General features: G+C 37.5%; 1 protein-coding gene and 1 pseudogene across 23 annotated transcripts in view; both read left to right on the top strand.

Annotated features, from left to right (window-relative positions):
- LMNTD1 (lamin tail domain containing 1) overlaps window positions 1-23,099 on the top strand; it is a 475,396-nt gene that overhangs the window by 186,670 nt on the left and 265,627 nt on the right. The gene's annotated exons all lie outside the window — the stretch shown is intronic.
- The window catches only part of LOC123801640 (protein kinase C-binding protein NELL1 pseudogene), a 39,073-nt pseudogene continuing 26,971 nt past the window's right edge, over window positions 10,998-23,099 (top strand).

Raw genomic sequence — 23,099 nt, 5'->3', positions numbered from 1 at the left:
TGTCTTTCTGAGTCAGTTTTGATTGATTTTTCTTCTTATTATGTATTTTATTTTCCTCTTCTTCATGCCCTATAAGTTTTGGTTATATGATAGATTGTTTTGTTGGGTATTGGATATTTTTGTGTTCCTATAGTTATTATTGAGCTTTGTTCTGGGTCATGGTTAAGTTACTTGGAAATAGATGATCCTTTTGGACCATTCCTTTAAATTTTGTTAAGAGGGACCAAAGCAATGTTTAATGTAAGGTTAATTATTTTCTCTACTTTTAAGCTAAAATTTTTATTAGTATTCTAATTCAATCCCCATGAATTATAAAGTTTTCCATCTTGTCTATTGGGATTAGGCACTATTCCTGCCCCTTTGTGAGCTTCAGACACTGTTCCTCTAGTGATTTTTACTGGATCTTTATCCAGTATGGATAGTTTCTTCATACCTATGTTTAATCAGTACTCAGCTGAATACTTGACAGGGACTTTCTGTAGTCTTTCAGAATCCCGTCTGTGCAGCTCTCTCCTCTCCTGTACAATGCCCTGGGAACTGTAGCCACCTTGTTTCTAGAATGAGTTCTATAAGTGAATCCTTATCATAGTAGCCTACTATAGAAACCTGCCTCTCATAAGGCAGACACAGGGTTTTGACTGTCTGGAAGTAAGGCTGAGCCACTGAGTAATCATGAAATATATCAGTGTTATCTGTTGTACATTAACCTTTCTTGTTAACAGAAACCAATTCTTTATAAACATGCTGTGAAACATCAATGTCTCCCAATCTCCCACACAACTTTCCACAAATGAGGTATGCCTGGGAACCATATCTTCTCACTATTGGAAAGGGAGTCCTTACATTTAAATGTTTTCTTCATCTGCTTATCATTTGAAAATGAGAAACATTGAGATGAGCTGTTGATATCATGTGCCTATCAACTAAATTCTGGAAAATTCTTCCTAAATAGTATTTCTTGAATATTTAAGTAAAGGAAAAAAAAATCTTGTGTGCCAATCAATTTATACATCAACTTTTATACATTCTCTTATAGCTAAATGCATCTAAAAAGCATGCCACTTGAAGGGAAAAGCTATTGAATTTAGAATTTTGGTCAAGTATAATGTGGAAACATTCAACACTAGAGTAAAGAAGAGAATTGGAAATTAGTCTATTAAGGGCTAATTGTCAACAACAATTCCAATGTTTTAGTGCAACTGTTCACATAATTCAAACAACACATTTGCATTGCCTTTATAAAATCCATGGCATGAATAAGCTCTGTGAAAGGACAGTAGCAGCAGCCAGAGTGTACAGTGAGATCAAATGTTTCATTCTTTAAAATTACAAACCCTTCAGACAGTTGGCATAAGGTCTTGCATAGAGAAAGTGCTAAATAAATATTTGCTAGATTTGAATCAAATAAAGATTGATCATACCAATGAATACATGTTTTCAGAAAAGTTATGTAGAACTTGACCACTCGATTCTCCAGGTTGGCCACTCCTGTGATGACTCCAACTATTACTATTGCTAATACTCTCATGTCCTAGGGCATTGTACTTCTGACCCTTAGAGTGAAGTTGTGTCAAAAATCAGCACATAATTAAATGCCTGGTCAATGGCAGCCAATAAGCATTGTCCAATACCTGAATTACCCACATGAGTAAATATATGACTTAAAACTTCTCTAGTACTCCATTAGGACAGATTTAAACAGTTCAAATTGAAGTAGAAACTTCAAATTTCTTTTCAATTATATGTAATGTCATAAAAACTCCCTTAGATGTAAGAAATGGGAAATAGTCTCTTATTACTGTTTATCTTTTAGGAAAATGATCAACAAATAGAAAAGGAAATGTACTCACTAGTTGACATCAAAACCAATACTATGTGGTTACATGTATGGAGCAGGCTTTTAAACCGGTTACCAAGTCTAATTCAAGAACATGTGACAATGAACCTGGTGATTCCTAGATACTCCCAGAAGGGAGACTCTGGACATCCTACACTCAAGCAAATAGGAGTTGGAGACATTGGGATTATGAAGTTAAAATCATTAATTGATTATGTTAGATTATTGTTCCATATCTGCATGGTCACTCCTTCAATTCCTTCAGACCTCTTTGTTTAAATGGCCCTTAGTGAGACATCTTTATTGACCACACTTTTATCTCTATCTAGCTCCCCAGTCTGTTAACTTTATTCTCTTTCTTCTTACTCTGTTTTAATTTTCTTATTAGCACTTATACCACCTAACATAGTGTATATTTACATTGATCTGTTAATTTCATGAGCATGGAATTTGGTTCATCCACTTCCATATCTCTAGCACTTAGAACAGAAGCACATAATAGGTATTCTATCAATCATTCAATCAATCCATATTAATATATATATATAATTGAATATATGGATGAATTACTATCTATATACTACGTGCTCTGATCTAAGCATTAAGTATAGTAAAGAACTGGCTGTCTTCATGGAGTTTACCATTTCGTGGGATGATCAGTGAAGCTAAAATGCTCAGTTTTTTCAATAACCTGTCTCTTTATACTCTTTATTCCTCCCTGCAAAACCTAGCATTCTTGCCAAGGAAATAGTGCCCTTCACAGGTTCACAGACCCTCAGGCTGTCTTTATGACTTTTCCTTTTGAACTTCAAAGCTGTCTTTGATGTTCATAATAGTGTCTGAAGAAAGCTAGCACATGGTGAGCTTTGCCCTCACATCTGTTTGGCTGACCTTATTGTTCTGTGCTCTCTCAGGCCAAAGGACACATAAAGGACAATGACTGTATCTAAGAGATGAAATATTTTCCTGACCCTTTCCTCTCACAGAACACTCCATCCTGGCTCACCTAAATGTCTTGCGTCTGGGGTTAAACTATTTCTGTGACATGGTCTGGAAAATTTCTGAGCAGTTTCTCAGAAGGCAGAGGTACTTCTCTTCCCTAACACCACTATTCTTTCCCTAGAAAATACATAGTACAGCCTATTCCACCTGGAAACAGGAAAACATTAGGCTTACCAGAATGGAATCAAATTGTTGGTTGTTAAAGGAGAAGTTCAGTGCTATTGGGGCAGCATGGTACAACTGAGAAGAAAAGCAACTGAAAGGCCGGAGGACGTAAATTTGAATCTAGATTCCACCACTTGCAAGCTCTGTAACCTTGGGCGTTTAACCTCTCCAAGCTTCAGTTTCCTCTGTTGAATAAATGCTGAGGGTAATAGCAATACTTATCTCCTATGAAAGTTTTGAGGGTTAAATAAGAGAATGTATGTAAAACGCACTAAGCACTTGTTATGTATCTCATTCAAAATTTTGCTATCATTAACATTAGAATAACAGCCCAGACTTCATAATATGCGACATTTAGAATAAAGTCTAATGTAAATACTAGATTCCAGACTAACTCAAGCAGCATTTTTATTTAGATTTAAATTGCAGGGTTTAAAATGAGAGATCTGTTTTGCGTCTTCTACTATCTGTTAGTACATGTCTGTAGGTACTCCTTTATGAACACAAATTTTATATTTGTACATGAACATATATATCAATGAATTGATCAGTTGATCAATTGATAGAGGTTTATATTCTGACTTTCCCAATCAAGTAAAAAAATTCTCATGAACTTTCTGCTTCTGCCATCTCCATATGTCTCCACACTCCAGTCCCCACAATATGCCTTTCCTGCTTCCTAGAACTATAAACACAAAACCACAAATTCCTCCACATTTATACATATTAAATAAAATTAAAAGAGAACCACTGATTGAAATCTCCTAAATTTTAAAGTTTACCATTTTCTAACTTGAAGTGACCAATGTTCCAGAGAGAAAGGTTTATACTTGGCCCTTAAGTATATGTTAATTAGAAGCCTACCCCTGGGGCTGCAGCTCTAGGGGCACCTGGGTAGCTCAGTCAGTTGAGTGTCTGCCTTCAGCTCAGATCATGATCTCAGGGTCATGGGATCATGTACCCCATCAGGCTCCACATTCAGCACAGAGTCTGCTTGTCCTTCTCCCTGTGCTCCTCCCCACCTCCCACCCCCTACCCCACTTGCTCTCTTTCAAATAAATAACATCTTTTAAAAAGAAAAAAAGGAAAAGAAAAAAAAAAGATAGTGCCCACTGGTTTGTTTTAGCAAGGCAGGGAGAAGGAGAGCAGGAAGATGGCACCTACCAGCCTCCATTCCTGAAGAATGTCTCAGCAGGCCCCTGCCCCTCAGACCAATGCCTCAAAATTAAGAAATGAGACTCTTTCACACAAAGTCTGGGCTCTTTTAAAAGGCTGCTTCAGTACTGGGCCCTGGAGCAGGTGACTCTGTGTGTGGGTGAGCCCTTTAAGAGCCATTCCAGAGTTTACCACAGCCCCATGGGTCTCGTGAGCACAAGCCTCATTGGTCTTCAAAGCCAGATGTTTTGGAGACTTGTCTCTCAGGTGCCAGTCTTAAAAGTTGTGGTGCCTCATGTAGGGTATGAACCCTTCATTCCTCAGGTAGAAACTCCTGGTTTTGAGTTTGCTCCCAAATGTGAATTGCCACATGAGCACTGGGGCTTATGGCAAGACTGTGTCTCCGCCTTTCCTTCTTGCTTTGATGTGGTTTCCCTTTTATATGCCGAGTGTGAAGGGGTCACTCCTCCAGATTTTTAGGTGTTTTCTTTTCCCTCCAGAGGGAATTGTCCCATATATAGCTGTAAATTTGGTGTGTGCATGCAAGGAAGTGAGTTTAGGATCATCCCACATCACCATTTTGAACTGGAACCCCTATTTATTTTTTTACATAAATTATTTTGGGTTAAAAATAAATTATTAGAAAGTAAGAGTCACAGTAGTGACAAGCTTTTGCAAAATCCCACTGTTCAAGTGGAATCAAAATGGCATTCCATTGTAAAGTGTGCATTTTTTACTCTTGACTCTCTGGCCATCAGATATCACGTCTCTTAAGGAAGACAGAACAAAGTACTAGAGTCCTTGTGGGATGAAATAAATAAGACAGATGTTGAGGTGGACATGAAGTAATAAGCAGGAGTTTCACTGCTAAGCAAAATCAATTTAGATTATGAGAGCTTGAACTTGACAGTCAGAAGGTATAACTGCTGAGAACTTTCCATGATCTTGAATCCATCATTTGACCTCTCTGCCCACGTTTCCCGTTCTAGGAACTAGAACATGAGAATTAGGAATCTGGGATCTAGAAAAATTAGTCAGCACTTCTGAAGCTACCAGAATATAAAATATTTCTTGGTAAATATTACTTTAGTTATTTATATTAGAGGAAAGAAAATGAAAAGATTTTTATCGACACTCTGGTGGTTCTATTATGTATTGAAAGTTAATTTAAATCCTCCACCTACCCCAATTATTCTAGGATTTATCATTGGGACCATGACAATGTTTTGGTTATTAAATCACTGAATTTATGCGTGAGAAGACTTGGATTTAAGTTCTTGTATGCCAAGACTATCGGAAAGGCATTTAATTCTTCTAAGTTTTCTCATCTTAAAAATGAAGGTAACAATACCTCCCCTAGAGAGCTATTGGGAGTTTTAAATGAGGTAATATGTGGGGGGAACATTTTGTAGCATTTGGTGGAGCAGAAAGAGCCCAGACTTCGGAACCAGAGAGACATTGTTTCAAATTCTCACCCACCTTGTCTCATCGAGAAGACCATGGGACCATAAATTACAGTGTGGATCTGTTTTTTCAGCTGTGAAAGAGGGATAAACTACATTAAAAGTAAGGTAAAAAGAATAATGTCTAAAACTTCCCATGATATATTTGGCCCCAGAAAATTCACTCTTCAAAACAATAAAATAATCACCTGTAGAAATTATAATGGTGCAAGGAAACTCAACTTTTTTTTTTACTTTTAAAAATTAAATATTTAATAACAAGAAAAGAATATTGCACGTGTGTGTAAAATATTAAGAATAACAATAAAATTAACATATGTGTACTGGCCATAGATTTAAGAGATATAAATTACTTTGCAAATATCTTTGAGGTCTTCTTTGGGCCACTACTTAATCCCATTTCATCTCCTTCCACCTAAAGTAACAATAATCCTAAATTTGGAGTTCTTCTTTTTACTATATATGCAAGTATTCTCAGACATATTTTAGTTAAAATATTTTTATATTAATAAATTTTTATAATGTGATTACTTCTCTGACTTCTTGACTCAATATTATGTTTGTAAGATTCATCCATATCATTTAGCTACGGATGAGTCATTTTCACTGCCATGTTACTTCATCATATAAATATACCATGATTTATTTATCCATTTTTCCATTAATGGATATTTGGGTTTTTTTCCCATTGTTTTGATAATATAAACAGTGCTGCTATGTATATTCTTGTGATTTTTCTTTTGGATATGCATATAAGAATGGAACTGCTGGTTTATAGTTTACATATCTTCACCTTTACTAAAAATGTCAAATTGCTTTTAAAAGAGGTTATACCAATTTAGACTCTCATAAATAGTATATAAGGAACCTAATATCCGGGCACCTGGGTGGCTCAGTTGGTTGAGCATCTGACTATTGGTTTTGGTTCAGGTCATGATTTCAGGGTTGTGAGATCAAGCCCAGTGTCAGTCTCCATGCTCAGTGAGGAGTCTGCTTGAGATTTTTTCCCCTCTCTCTCCCTCTCCCTCTGCTCCTCTCCTTGCTTGTGTGCTCTCTCTCTCTGTCTCTAAAATAAATAAATAAAATCTTAAAAAAAAAAAAAGATGAAAAGCCTAATACTCAGTGGGAGCTCCAAATATATTTATTGTGTTGAATTGGGGAGTGATATGTTTAAGTGTTAATAATCTAAGTTACTTACCATAATATGTATTACTTTATCAGATTTTGTACTGAGATAGATTTGATAGGGATGGAGAAAAAAATAACAAGGGTATTTGATGCCTTGCAGAATGGGAGATGAGGGTTACTGAGTTGGTATAGAAGCACAAAAAGCCAAAGAATAGAGACAAGTCTCTTATTTGATATTTTCATAAGGCCAGCTTTATTTCCTACCCTTCTTCTTGACACATCTAACCTAACTCAGCTTTTGCCCCAAATATTCAAACAATTAAAAAAATTTATATACAATTGTTTTCTACAAATATTTTTGTGCATCTGTTCTAATTAGAGAGACAGAGAAAGAGAATAGCTAATTATCTTCCTCTTAATAACAACACTTCATGTGCTTGGGAACCATGTGTGAAGAAACTCTCTTTTCTAAGCTAAGCAAGAGCATTTGCTTTCCCCATCTGATGTATTTTTCAATAATTGAACATGTTTATCATTTTCCTTTGGGATTGCTTCCAAACCTCCCTCTTCTTTGCAATGTGAGGCTCCAGACTGTCTCCATTATTCTAATGTGAGCCTCGCTCAACTCCAAATATAGGACTTACAAGGATAACCCAATTTTGTTTTTATATTAATTTCATTACAATGAGAGCAGAATGTAAGGTTTGTGATTTATCTTTAGATAATTTTATTAAGCATCTGTAGGTGTGGTTTTGCCATACTGGGCAATAAATAATAAATTAAGTGGGTAAAAGCCCTCCTTTCTAAGAAACAAAAATAGATCAGACAATGTGATTTAAAAGACCCATAAAAATGAGAAATTTTAAACAGTATATGAAATAGGTTACAGAGTAGCAAACCTCAAAATTAAGAAATTATTAAGTATAATATATAATTAGATTTTTCTCTTTTACCTTTAACAAATAACTTCCCCCACTTAATATAGGGATAGTTAATATTAATAGGAATGAGTAAGATTTAGAATACAGTTTCAAGACATTGGAAAATAAGGAAATTAGAGGAGTGTTTATTAAATGCATTTATCATAATCTTTTCTGTTTCTTTCCTAACTTATTTCACAAAGAAAACATTTCAAAAATGGGTAAGGCTTAAAGTGAAATAATTATAATTGTAAATTGTAGTAACAATTTCTTAAATAACAAAAACATTAACATATTTTTTCTAGCTTTATTGAGATATAATTGACATTTAACATTGTGTAAATAATGTTAACATACTTTAGGTTGGTATTTCTCCCTTTTGGAGGTATTAACAGCACAGGAAGTAAAACAAAAAAAATGTTTTATCTATTGTTTAAATAAATATTTTGTTTAATTTTCCTAAGGAAGACAGAAGTCTTTTATCCAAGGTTTCCAACATTTGGATCTCACTTAAATAAGACTTAAAATCCAAGAAAGAGAAGTCGTGTTATAACTAATGGCTATGTTGGATGAATTCATTTCAGTTTTTGAAGATCAAGGTGCAGAGAGATTTCTTGTCCACAGCAAGGATATTATACACACACAAGGAAAATGAGGTTTGTGCCCTTCACCAAAGTGAAGCGTAAAGATTCTAGACAGTTAATTTTGGATAAATGAAACCTATTTGTGGAAATAACGGCCAAGATAATGACTGTAATAAGGGCTAAGAAAATAATCCCTCTTTCTTTTTCTTTCTTTTGAAAACTGGCAGCGTAAGTTGCCTGTGGACCTCCATTACTGGAGGAGGCACATTTAATCCTGACGTTCATTTGTAAAGCATTTAACTTAAAAGGGAAAGAAAAATTATTCCTAGATAATTGTTTCTTAGAGCAGATTTATTGTGAATAGAACATTTGTGTTTATGTGTGTGTGTTTGGGAGTGTTGTTTTCCTGGGCACATACAGGAGACAGATTGTTGACAGTAAATGTTTAGTCAAGGGTGAGAATACTTTTGTTCTACTTACAGATTCTTTCTACAAGCCAGATGACATTTTCTCCTTTTAATCAGTGCCACAGAAGCGTTTGTGCATTATAAGAGTGCTGCTAAATATGATGAAACAGCCGCATCTTTTAATTTAGTCCCAGTAGGAGAATAAGCTATTCTTCTTTTACTAGGCAACAGACGGGGACTTTTTATGTTACCTAAAGCTCAGCTATGCGAAGCCTTTGAGAAATGGTGCTATCATGTTGGACTTTCTTGAATCATTTACCAGAGGCAAATGGCTGTCTCTGTTTTCTTCAAAGCATTGCTTTTGAATTGGAAGGCTCTTTGGAAATGAGCCTATACAGGAGACATGTACACTTTTAGGATTTTGTTTGACTAGTCTTATACTTATAGGTGTGATAGGACAAAAGCAATTAGCATATGAGGAAGGTTCTGGTTTGGCCTGCTCAGTTCCCTAACTTTCCCTGAATATAGAGGAAATTTTCCCAAATTCCAGGCAATTCTTTAGGCTTTATATGCAAAATTAATGGAATGAGGATGGGATAGAAAGGTCAAAAGCAAAGCAGGTAGATTTTTTACAGAAAAGAAGAGCACAGAAGAGAACAAGTGTCCAGAGGTCTGTATGAAGGCATATCTTTTGCTAGGGGGCTCTGTGAAGAAATTATGAACTTTGTAAAGAAAGAAATCTGCATGATAGAATGATATGGAAGCATAAGCAATTCTTCTGGGGAAGGAAAGTGAGCGGTTGGTTTCCAGGACCTTAGGATATAATAAAATAGAAAAAGAGAGGATTTTACTAAGTTTTGTTGTTTATGTAATATATCATCTTTAAAGATGTTGAAATATGTATGAAATTGTTGGATGTCCTGTCGGGATTACATATCTCTGAATTTAAAATCCCTCTGGGACTGAGCCAAGTGACCATGGCTTCCTTAGGATTATATCTGTATGATAGTTATAAGCTTTTGTAATGGGCATTTTCTTTGGGTGCTTACTATCTCAGACACACTTGGGACATTGGAAAACTTCCAATGATGAGACGTTTCTGTGGGGATATGAATATCTTTGAACTGATAAACTTATTTATCTACAAGGCCACTTTAGACGCCCATGAAGTATTCTCTGTGTCACTCTAAGCAGTGTTACCTGCTGACAATGCTATATCACAAAATAATATTTGTGATACAGTAGAGATATAAGATGGTGATGATGGAGCATAACATCTTAAGATCCTGTTGGTGAACTGGAAAAAATTAACATCAAGTTTCAAGAGATGTATTTGCCAAGAAGAGTCTAAAGAAAACTTGGCAGGGTGTGTAGAAGCAAGCAAATATACAAGTGAGTTATCAAGTTGCTTAAGTCTTCATTTTGTTCAAAATATTCCAATTGGGTAGAACTGTAATTGATCCTTTGCTGAGTGTTCTTTTGAATCTCTGAAGTTTCTCTGGGACTTTAACTTTACAGCAATAATAAAAGATCTAAGCATCCCTCAAGAATAACTTCCATTTCTTTTTGTTTGTTTGTTTGTTTTTGTTTTTTTATAATAATTTTTATTATGTTATATTAGTCACCATACAGTATATCCTTAGTTTTTGATGTAATGTTCCATGATTCATTATTTGCATATAACACCCAGTGCACCATGCAATATGTGCCCTCCTTAATACCCATCACTGGCCTATCCCAATCCCCCACCCCCTCCCCACTGAAGCCCTCACTTTGTTTCCCAGAGTCCATAGTCTCTCATGGTTCATTCCCCCTTCTGTTTACCCCCCCTTCATTCTTCCCTTCCTTCTCCTACCGATCTTCCTATTTCTTTTTTTTTTTACATTTTATTTTTTTTTTATTTTTTATTTTTTATTATATTATGTTAGTCACCATACAGTACATCCCCGGTTTCCGATGTAAGGCTCGATGATTCATTAGTTGTGTATAACACCCAGTGCACCATGCAATATGTGCCCTCCTTACTACCCATCACCAGCCTATCCCATTCCCCCACTCCCCTCCCCTCTGAGGCCCTCAGTTTGTTTCTCATAGTCCATAGTCTCTCATGTTTCATTCCCCCTTCTGATTACCCCCCCTTTCTTTATCCCTTTTTCCCCCTACCGATCATCCTAGTTCTTATGTTCCATAGATGAGAGAAATCATATGATAGTTGTCTTTCTCTGCTTGACTTATTTCACTTAACATTATCTCCTCCAGTGCCGTCCATGTTGCAGCAAATGTTGAGAACTCATTCTTTCTGATAGCTGAGTAATATTCCATTGTATATATGGACCACAACTTCTTAATCCAGTCATCTGTTGAAGGGCATCTCGGCTCCTTCCACGATTTGGCTATTGTGGACATTGCTGCTATGAACATTGGGGTGCATATGGCCCTTCTCTTCACTACGTCTTTATCTTTGGGGTAAACACCCAGTAGTGCAATGGCTGGATCATAGGGTAGCTCAATTTTTAACTTTTTAAGGGACCTCCACACTGTTTTCCAGAGTGGCTGTACCAACTTGCAACCCCACCAACAATGTAGGAGGGATCCCCTTTCTCCACATCCTCTCCAACATTTGTTGTTTCTTGTCTTGTCAATTTTTGCCATTCTAACTGGCGTAAGGTGGTATCTCAATGTGGTTTTGATTTAAATTTCCCTGATGGCTAATGATTTTGAACATTTTTTCATATGTCTATTAGCCATTTGTATGTCTTCATTGGAAAAGTGTCTGTTCATATCTTCTGCCCATTTTTTGATTTGATTATTTGTTTCTCGTGTATTGAGTTTGAGAAGTTCTTTGTAGATCTTGGATACTAGTCTTTTATCTGTAGTGTCATTTGCAAATATCTCCCATTCTGTGGGCTGCCTCTTAGTTTTTCTGACTGTTTCCTTGGCTGTGCAGAAGGTTTTTATCTTGATGAAGTCCCACAAATTCATTTTTCCTTTTGTTTCTCCTGCCTTTAGAGATGTATGTCTTCCATTTCTAAATGTACATCTCTGATTCTATATGATATCAATTTTCTTTAAAATCTTTTCTTCTGCCTACTTGCTATAGGAGTCACAGAGTACTACTGATGAGTCTACCTCTACCCCAAAGAAAAACAATAGTTGTAATAAGTCCATTGGTTTAAGTTTTTATCAAGGCTGTGAAAGCATGTTGGGGAGACTGAGCTACACAGATCCTACAGCCCTGCCTGCAAACTAAGGTCATGAGAACTCTGGGAAGGATGAGAAAAATCTTCAGAGTACAGTCTTTTGAATTTCCCTAGGTCACATTTGCTCACCTCCTTGCTATTTTGCTCAGTTTATATCTTCTACTCACACCTGTTTTTGTGTATAAATAGTGTGTTGCCAATCACAGTAAGATGCCTTCCATGGAGAATCGTAATTTCAATTTCAGATGAGGTCTACATTATCCTCTTGCTGTAACAAAGAATTTGGAAAAGAGAATCATTTTCTCCTATGTTCTAAGAGCACATTTACACCAATACTTTATACTTTAGTGCTTGAAGTAATCCTTTAATTCAAGTTGCTCTAATAAACAAACTCTCAGCTCTCAGTGGTTTGACACAATAAAGGCTTACTCTGGTAAGTAAGAGTAAGCGGATAGTCCTACCTAGCAGGAGGTCTTTCACAAGGTTATTCAGACACTTGGACCCTTCTAGTCTATGGCTCTGCAGTCCCCTAGGGTATCAGAGTCCTCTGCTAAATCCTCTGTATTCACCCAGCAGTCAGGAAAGAGAGAGCATAGAGTATACTTAGAAGATGTATATGGACCAGATCTGAAGGTGGCATCCATCACTCCTCCCTTTTCCTAATAGCCAGTATCATCTGGCTACACCAGACCATGAGAGAAGGTGGGAACTACAGTCTAGCTCTTTAGCCAGAAGGAAACGGATTTTTTAAAATACGAGGCAGTCTCTGGTGTAGTGTTCCTATTCTCACTTCGCTGATGGGGAAATAGAAAGGGGTTAAGTAATATACCAAACACCTAGCTAAGAAGTGGTGAGCTAGAATCTGAACCCAGGAATCTGACTCCAGAACAGCCTTTTTAAACTATGGTACACACAAGGCTGCCTCCTAGATAATTAATACAAAGTACTTCCCATTACTTCAAATGGGTAAAATGAGGCAGAGGAAGATAACATGCCTCTTCCTAGTTCATAAATTACAGGAGACACAGGATTAATGTTTGCTTACTCCATGGAATCACAGTCCCATTTAGGATGAGCGCACGACCCTCTGATTTCAATGGCTTTCTTTCTGAACATCTTTGGGGAAGGGGGGCATGTGTTCCAATCTCAGTGAATATTTTGGAGATGAGCCAATTCATCATACTCTGTAACTTGAGACCCTTGTTTCCAACAGCATGCCACAAAGGAGGCCAATGATTAAATTAGGAATCATGGGGTCAAACAAACAGGCAGTATGGCATGGGGTTAAGAGGCAGAATCTGGAATCAGAGCTCCCAAATCAATAAAATCCAGACCTGGCTCTGTGATGTATTAGCTGTGTGACTTAAGTTACTTAATCTCTCTGTGCTATAGTTCACTCATTTGTAAAAGGTTGAGAATGATCATATCTCCCTCATAGGTTATTATGAGGACTAAATCAATACATGTAAAGTGCTCAGTATCTGACATAAGCAATCAAAAGAGGTTAGTTATTATTGTTGTTATTGTTATTTACTTGTACCTGATCAAGCTAAAGATATGACACATATTTTTGCTGACACATAAAGAAAACTGCCATCTCAGTAAATATCAACTTCATCTGTTCAGTAACTTGTGTTATTGGACCCCATCCTCCTTCATCCCCAGACTTTAATCCACTGGTAAGTGCTATGAGCTCTACCTCAAAAGTATTTATTTTACTTATTTTGTCTCTCTGTCTTACCTGCCCCACCCTTGTTCAAACCTCTATCATCTCATGCCTAGCCCACTGCAAAACCCTTCTAAAATGTTCCCTATTTCTCTTTGTGCCCCTACAATCCAATCTCCACACGGAAGTCAGAGAGATCTTTTGAAAATATAAATCAGACAATGTAATTTCCCTGATTAAACCCACTAATGATTTCCTACCTCGTTTAAATAAAATCTCAAGTCCTTCCCTTGGTCTTTGTCTTAGAAAGGGGTAGATAATTTCTTAATAACTCCCAAATTGTCCAAGACAGTCTTAGTTTATACTGTTGTTCTAAGATTATTATTAATAACACCTCTGGGACACCTGGGTGGCTTACTAACTTGAATATCTGACACTTGATTTTGTCTCAGGTCATGATCTCAGGGTTGAGATTGCCGCCCCCACCCTTGGGCTTCTTGGGCTACTTGCTCAGTGGGGAGTCTGCTTGAGATTTTCTCTCTCTCTCTCCCTCTCCTTTTGCTTCTCCCCCCTCCATCTCTCTTTCTAAAGAAATAAGGAAATCTTAAAAAAAAAAAAAAACCTCCTTTTGTTCTCTGAAGTATCCTGACCTATTTGATAAATTATATGATTACCTTGCTCATGGGATCTGGAGCATCCTTACCTTAAATAAATGTTATAAATATTACATGGTAAAAGTTTTTAGGGGGTAGGGCGTTTACCTCCTAAATTAATTGAAGTTCATAAGCCTTAAATACAAAGCCTGAAGCAATTTGATTATAATACTGAAGTTTGAAAATACTTTGACTGAAGTTTGAAAATAGTGTTTTAAAAGAAGTAGTGAGTTACTTGTATGTGGGCAGCTCTGTCCCTGAGCCCTGCCTTCTTCGTAGAGGGATTCAGTCTTCTCTCCAGCACAGCCTGAGTCAACAGGCTACTATCCAGGCCACACTTTTGCTGTTACGTGTGGACCCACGGGTAAACTGCGGATCTTCCCTCTATCAGACAAGGAAAGGTCCAGTCTCTTGGAGAAACTACAGCCCTCATAGCAATTCCTGCTCCCTCTCTGCTTGTACCCTGCCTGGAGTAGTGAGAAGCTTTACTCTTTGACTCCCCTTTTCTTGCCTGTGGACTATCCCTTTTCTCCTCCACTGAGGATTGGAGAAACAAAGTGGCATTTAACCTTCCTTGTCTAGTACCCACCCATGCCTTGTGAGGCCGTGTGCTCTGTACAAGCTCCATTCACTGAGAGAAGCAAGAACCTATTTCTAGTCCTTATCAGACTTTTGTGATCCCGCCTCTGCCTACCTCTTCGACTTCATTACCTTTTACTCTTCCCCTTGATTAGCTGCACCGACTGCCTTTTCTTTTGGAATATTTCAAGCATGATCCTGCCTTATAGCCTTTGCACTACAGTTCTTTCTGCCTTGAACGCTGTTCCCCTGATCTGCTTTGCTCAGCTTAGATGGCACATCTCTGAGAGGCCTTCCTCAATGACTCAATGTAAAGTAACTTTCCCAATCACTTTCTCTCTCATAATCCTGTTTGATTTCCTTTACAATACGTATCACTACCTAAAATTACTCTGCTGGTTTAATTGCTAATTTTTTCTTTCAAATTTAATAATAATAATAATAATAATAATAATAATAATTGATTAAATCACTGGCCACTGGTGATTAGACTCAATTTCCAGCCCCTCCCCCCCTCTCCCAGAAGTCTGGAAGTTGAGACTGAAAGTTCCAACCCTTTTAATCACATGATTGGCTCCTCTGGCAACCACCCTTAGGAGCTCTCTGAAGTCACTCATTGACAAAACAAAAGACACCTTACTGCTCTCATCACTCAAGAAACTCCAGGGTAATCAGGACTAACAAATGAAGCCTCCATAAAAACCCAAGAAGATAGGGTTTAGAGAGCTTCTGGGTTGGTGAATGTGTGGCCATAGGGGGAGAGTGGCACACTCAGAGAGGTCATACAAACTCTGTACCCCTTCCAACATCATTGCCCTATACCTCTTTTCCATCTGACTATTCCAGGGTTATATCCTTTTATAATAAACCAGTAATCTAGTAAGTAAAATGTTTCCCTGAATTCTCTGAGCCACTCTAGCACATTAATTGAACTTGAGGAGGGGGTCGTTGGGACCGGTAATGTATAGCTGATTAGTTAGAAGCTCAGATGATAATCTGGGTTTGCAATTGACATCTGAAGTGTGGGGCAGTCTTGTAGGAGTGAGCCACTAACCGGTGGAATCTGATGCTATCTCCAGTTGATAGTGTCAGCTGAATTGTAGACACCCAGCTGGCGTCCAAGAATTGCTTGTTGGTGTGGGGAAACCTCCCACACACCAGAATCGGTGATCAGAACACCTTTAAACTCACACAGGATTTGGCTGTTAATGTTTGTTGAACTTTGAGTGAATAAGTGTTTTTTATAAAACCATGACCCTGTTTTATTTTTTATAAGCAGAGAAGAAAACATCTCATTTACCTACCTAAAAGAAATGCTGACTCTAGTCTCTTGTTTCAGGAGGAACTGGAGGCAGGGGCCCATCCAGGGCTGCCCTAGAAATCTGGGTGGGGGGAAAATGTCATGCTGCCTCATGGCAGAACCTGCATGGAATCTTGAGAAGTTTTTGAGGGTAGCTTTCCATGGGGTTTCTGATTCAGTCATAAAATAGGCAACCTCATACTAGGTTATTAACTATAAAGGAAGCAAAATGCAGACATAGAAGCAATGTGTAGAGTGAACTAATGAATGCATAGAGTGAATCTTCCCCACCATCACGGGTGGGCAGAGAAAAGCTGTTTTAGATTGAATTTATACTACCTGTAGCTGAGTACTAGAGAACCTCCTTCCCATATAGTCTATGTCTTTGCTACACCTCCTTTGGGCTTCCACAGTGTTCTGTACAAACCTGGATCTTTCCACTCATCATGTTATATAGAATTTCACTATTCATCTGTACCCTTTCCCCTATAAATGTCAAAGCCCTTTAATAGTACCATGTCTCATTCATCCTTTATATGCCATAGCGTGTTGCATAACTTACACTTGCTAACGTTATCTGAGTCACTTTGGCCTGCCTTAGCTTAATTCTCTGTGAGTGATAGAGAGTCACACAAATGATCTACAAGTTATCTTCCAGCCACATCTGCTGTGTTGGTCAGGTGAGGACTGTTACATTGCTCTTGTTTTGGATTCAGGCCCTACTACAAAAAGATGAATCTGTCTGTGTGCACTAGAGTCTGGTTGTGTTCCAATAAGTTTTTAAACTAGATGAATATGCCCTTTCAATGTCGTGCTCCTATTTGTCCCCCTATCTCTTCCCTGCACTGCTGGTTATTTATGCATTTAATATGCAAATAAAGATGCACCAGCTCATACATCAGAGGCCTTCCCTCAGTATCCAAGGGGCCTATTAGAAGCAGATCTGTGCATCTTGACTAGAGTGAGTCCCTGTGAGGCCATTCATCTAGACTGGCTGTGTTTATAAGCTGGGGCTTTACTTTTTTCTCTCTCTTTACTTTCTTTGTATTACTGATGTTTATACAACTATTACTCAGTTCCCTTTTTCTGGGCATCATTTTTCTCAACATCTGTTATGCAGCCAATCATAAACACACACACACAATCACACACACACCCACACACCCATACATACACACACACACACACGCCTAGGCATAACAACAACAGCAACACTTACCTTACTCCCCAGGGAATTTAGACCTATTTATATACTTGCTGAATGTAAAGACTATGATTTATGTAATTTGTATTCTAAAATTAACTGTGAATGTGTTGGAACCAAGTTCTATGATTTTCTTAATCATCAGCTTCTTTACCACTGAAAATAATTAAGAGAAAGTGAACCACTGTGTTTTTTGCAGCATTAATCCTAATATTCATTAACCCTGTTTTAGTAAAAGGTATTTATCTCCACAAGGATTTTGTGTTGGTCAGATCTTTGTTCCTTTTCTTCTACATTTCATTCATTCAACAAATATATGTTGAATGTATTATGTGGTGGGAAGGAAAATTTAAAGGCCTCAATTTTTGAATATTGAGTCCATTGGTTAAATATGTCTTTTGACATATGCAGTTGTCTTAAGTGTATTTGAATGCATTCTGTGCCTTCTAGGACTGTCTTTAATTTTCTACTTCTTTATTTTAATGTGAGACCCAAACAGTATCCCTTGCCCAGCACAGAGTATACAGAGAAGAATTTAATGATGTTTCTTTCTGAAAAAAATTAGAGGATATTTTTTTCCTGGCATGAGGAAGGTAAACAATAAGGAGTTTTTGAATAAAAATGAATGGATCAAGTTAAATTTAAATAAAATAAAAATTTTCAAGTGACACACACAACTGCCATTTTACTTTTGTTACCATCCCTTCTATACCTTTGCCATCAATAGGCTCATCGGTCTTTGCCTTCTATGTGCAGCAAACCTTCTGTCTCATTTCTCTCCATGTGCCCTTACACCATTGACCTTTGTGGTTCTCCAGGAACAATACTCTGAAGGTTCTAAAAATAGAGGAAGTCCATGATCATGGTGTTAAATTTGTGCTGATTCTCATAACACCTACAATGAAAAGGAAGTGGAAGAAAATGGGAAATCTAAGAGGAAAGGAAAGCATATATTTAATTCAACAAATATTTAATGAATATTTTACATGTATCCCTGTTTCCAATACTGAAGATAAAGAAGTAGATAAGATGAAAAATATTCTTCTAATGGTAGAAGAGAATAAACAAACTATTATAGAAATTAAAAAATATCAGGGAAGTATTTTGGAGTAGTTAAAATTGAATGATGGATAGAATGTGAGTGCTAATCACTTCAGTTTAGGAGATCAGGGAAAGCTGCTTTGAGGAGGTGATTATAATATTCATGCTTTTTATTTTCTGTGTTTTCTGATGGTTTGGCATCTTGGAACATTGCAAATCCTGGAGAGACTGCCCCTCCTAGTGTGAACTAATTCCTGGAGACAGCAGATCCTCTTGATATACAGACCAACCAATCCTGAGTCCATATCCTCATCATTTCCTTTTATCAGGCTTCTGCGGTCTAGGACACTATCCCTTTGCCCTAAAGCACCCAAGACCAAGTGATTTCTTACTGGCCCATTCTTCATGTGAAAATGACAACAAAGGTTTGGACCCATACTTTCCCTCACCCCTCTGCGTTATGACTGACCTTGGTGCTTCCCCTGTGTGCCATGCCTCCTGTTTCTAAGGACCTATGAATATAAAAATCCTCTTCTTTCATGACAGTTATTTCCATGTCTGTGTGTTTTGCCATTCCTGATTTTAAGAAATGTTCTTTAGTGAAGAGCAGGTATCATAATTTGCATGGATCACTAAGAAAGTAAAATTCTCCCAGAAGAAGAGGTTCACAATGGTCTAGGCTTTAGGGACAATCATGTAGACAAATTTGGGCAGAGAGGCTTTAGACAGAGATCTAAACTATGGGTGAACAAGAAGGAAGAAGGCAGATTGGTATTTGCAATAATGAGTTCTTTCATGTTCATCTTTAAAGTGCTTAGAGTATTTCAGGTAACTGAAGTCTTTGCAGAAATACAAATCACAATATTTGGAAAACAAGAAGGAGAGAACTTGAGGGCAGATTTTATATTCATCTTAAAGAAGAAAAAAGATGACCAGATTAAAATTTCAGGTACATATAAATATAGTAATGTTTAAACTGTGATCTGAATGACAAGAAGGGCCAGCTACACAAAGATTGGGACGAGACCATTCTAAGTAATGGTACAAGCACTCTAAGCTTGGTAAGATCAAGGAGTAGATAGGAAGTATATATTCCCTTTTCACCTCCTGCTACTTTTCTTCTCCTTTCAGACAATCTTTGAATTCTGATACTCCACAGATTTTTAAGGACAAATATCTCTTTGGAAGTCAGATGGCCTGCCATCTCTTTTATACAAGTCACATATATAAGTAGATGAGTGATAAGAAGAAATGAAGGTCTCATTAAAGCATGTCACATTAAAGTGAGAAACAATCTTTGCTAATGCACTTTCATTGAAAGGGGAAATTTATTAACTGAAATATTTCCTTAATCAGTCACTCAATAGTTTTTGTATCTTGACATTATTCAAATAACCAATGAATACTATCAAGTACATCTCTCACTACACGCAAGTTCTAGAAGTAAAGTGAGGAGGAATTATTTTTCCTATAAGGATAAATGTCTGCTGTGGTCACTCTTTGCACTTGTGATTTTCTAGTCAATGTTTGTCTTGTCCTTTATTATAATTATGCTCAAAGCTACCTGAAGGTGGGAGATATATTCAGCTCCATATTGCTAGCAAAACGCAGTGTCTAACAGACTACAGACATTCTATTAAGGTCTTCAGAATCAAAATTATTGACTCAAGCTGCACTAAGATAATGTATAAATGTGGAAGATAAGAGTAATTTCCAACATTATAGGTCCTCGGGGCCCAGCAAGACTTAATTTCTTAGACATATGGGTTTCATTTCTGGCTGCATATTAAATTCAACCAGGGAGTTTTTAAAATATATCTATGCCAATCCCTATTCTAATCAATTAAGCCAGAATCTAAGAGTGGGACTCAACCATCAGTTTTTTTGTTTGTTTGTTCATTATTGAAGTATAATTAACATACAGTATTATATTAGTTTCAGGCTGGCTATTAGCATATAAAAAAAACCTCTCTGCTATTATTCTAATATACAGCCAAGATTGAAGAATACAGATCTAGACTGAAAGTCTACGTACTGAAGAGGTTAATGCATCTGGTCAGTGTCTTTCAACAGTGTGAAGAGCAGCTATCAAAATTTGCATGGATCTCTAAGAAAGTAGAATTCCCCAGGAAGAAGAGGTTCACAATGATCTAGGCTTTAGGGACAATTATGTAGACAAATTTGGGCAGAGAGGCTTTAGACAGAGATCTAAACTATGGGTGAACAAGAAGGAAGAAGGCAGATTGGTGTTTGCAACATAATGAGTTCTTTCATGTTCATCTTTAAAGTGCTTAGAGTATTTCAGGTAACTGAAGTCTTTGCAGAAATACAAATCACAATATTTGGAAAACAAGGAGAGAACTTGAGGGCAGATTTTATATTTGTCTTAAAAAAGAAAAAAAGATGACCTGGAAAATTATACCTCATTTTGCTGCAAGAACTCATCATATTAACAAATATTTATAAAACATTATTTCAGCCCATAAATTTTATTTTAAACATCCAGAGTAAGACCCAGCTATACAGAGCAAATGCCAACCATCTTTTCTATTCCCAGGTCTGGAGTAATACATTTCAAAAGAGGGTACTGGACCTCAGTTTATACTTTCTGATGATGACATCTGCCATAAAGTTTTAAGCTAATAAATGGTTAGGTTTCACAAAAGCTGTCCAAACAAATCCCCATTAGAAGGAAGCCTCATTGATGATATGAAATCCAAGTTTATCACTGAAGAAATTCTGCAGAAACAAATTCAAATACCAATTAAAAATTGAAATAGGCTAAAATCTGATTTTCCATGGTTTTATAGACTTAATTCTGATAGATGATTATAAAATCTGACCTCAAATTTCTCTTCTTTTTGTTTCCTAAATTTTATATTTTGTATTTGTGCAAGGATGCCTGCCAACGACTTCAGTAATCTGAAGCTCTCCCAGCACACTAAAAATGAACACTAAATAACTCATTAGGCTTATAAATATTTGTAAAATATTCTTTGAGCTCATAAATTTTATTTAAGCAGGACCTAATGTCTGAAAGTGGTCTCAACATTGGTTTGTGATTAAAAGCATGATCTCTTGATCAAATCCCAATTCCACTATTTCTTCAAATCAATACTCATTCAACAAATATTAATTCAGCATTTGCTAGCAATAGGCACTGTTGTAGATGATCAGACAGTGAACAAAAAAGACAAAAATCCTTGCCCTCCTGAAGCTTATTACATGCTACTAAAGGAGACTGACAATAAAAGTTAAATACTAAACTTTAATTTATTACCAAATTGTATAACATGTTAAAAGGTATACATGCTATATATTTTTTAAGATAGGGGGATTGGGAATGCTGGGAGGGGCAGGAGTGGATTACAGTATTAAATAAATTGGTCAGGGTAGAGTTCACTGAGAAGGTGATATTTAAATAATTGCATGAAGGAGATGAGGGGGTTAGCTTTGTGGATATCTAAGGAAAGAGCATTCTGGGCAGAGAGAACAAGTGCAAAGCCTGGTAGCAGAAGTTTGCTAATGTGTTTGAGAATACCAAGGAGGCCAGCGTAGCTGGAATAAGGAAAACAGGCGGGAGAAAAGTACAAAATGAGGTCAAAGATGTTGGGAGAGGAAAGCAGGTCACGGGGTCCTATGAGCTATTGTAGGGACTTCAGTTTTTCTGCTACGGGAGAGGAAGAGATTGGAGGATTCTGAGCAGAGGGGTGGTATGATCTGACTTATGTTTTAAACGCTTACTTTGAAGGAGAGTTCCACTTCTGGCATTACAGTGTGAGGAGTTCCACAGATCCATAGGAGAGTTCCACTTCTGGCATTACAGTGTGAGGAGTTCCACAGATCCACTCCATATGGAAACTAGTGAAATTTTTTCAATCAACCATTTAAGGTCTCTGGAAATGGCCCAAAGAACATATAGCAAAGACACATTTATTTAAGAAAATCTACCTGGGCGCCTGGGTGGCACAGCGGTTAAGCGTCTGCCTTCGGCTCAGGGCGTGATCCCGGCGTTATGGGCTCGAGCCCCGCATCGGGCTCTTCCGCTATGAGCCTGCTTCTTCCTCTCCCACTCCCCCTGCTTGTGTTCCCTCTCTCGCTGGCTGTCTCTATCTCTGTCGAATAAATAAATAAAATCTTTAAAAAAAAAAAAAAGAAAATCTACCAAAACTAGGTAAGAACTGCAAGTGTCTGTGATAATTGAACCAAGACCCACACCCTCCCAACTCCCTCCCACCTCAGTGAGATGGAAGCTCCAGAATGATACTGTCATGAACACAGGGTGCACTTTCTGGTCAGCTCCTAGTTGGAAGGCTTTCTTTTCAGGAGGAGCAATACCTAAGCATTTCTCATCTGCTTCCAGTTACCTGTTGCTGAGGCTAAGTTCCAGGTGAATATGGCTGAGCACTGGCAGCTCCTTCTCCTTCCCAGCCCCCACTCATGGGATGGAGGCTATACCTTGAGCATGGCATCACTGAGAGTATGGGGACTCTGATCACTCTTTCATTGTCTTGTGGGTTAGAAGTTTCATGCTGAGAGAGGCAAGCTGAGCAGATGTGGGGCTGTTGTCCCTTCATCTACTGAGTGCTCAGCTCCTAAAGTGGAGAGTCACTCAGGCATGCATCATTGCCTCCCCTCCACCCCCGCAACATCAATGCCATGGCTCACAGATTTTACCTAGGAGGAAAAGCAGGCCATAAAACAGAGAACTTGAAATCACTCCCAAAAGGATTGATTTCCTTTGCAACAGTGTAGAGAAGTTCAAACCTAAGGTCATTCAAAAACAGTAGAAGTT

The sequence above is a fragment of the Ursus americanus genome, chromosome 25 (assembly GCF_024610735.1).
Source record: "Ursus americanus isolate L20-20 chromosome 25, mUrsAme1.1.p, whole genome shotgun sequence".
In the NCBI taxonomy this organism is placed as follows: Eukaryota; Metazoa; Chordata; class Mammalia; order Carnivora; family Ursidae; genus Ursus; species Ursus americanus.
This window is presented reverse-complemented; position numbering and strand designations above follow the sequence as displayed.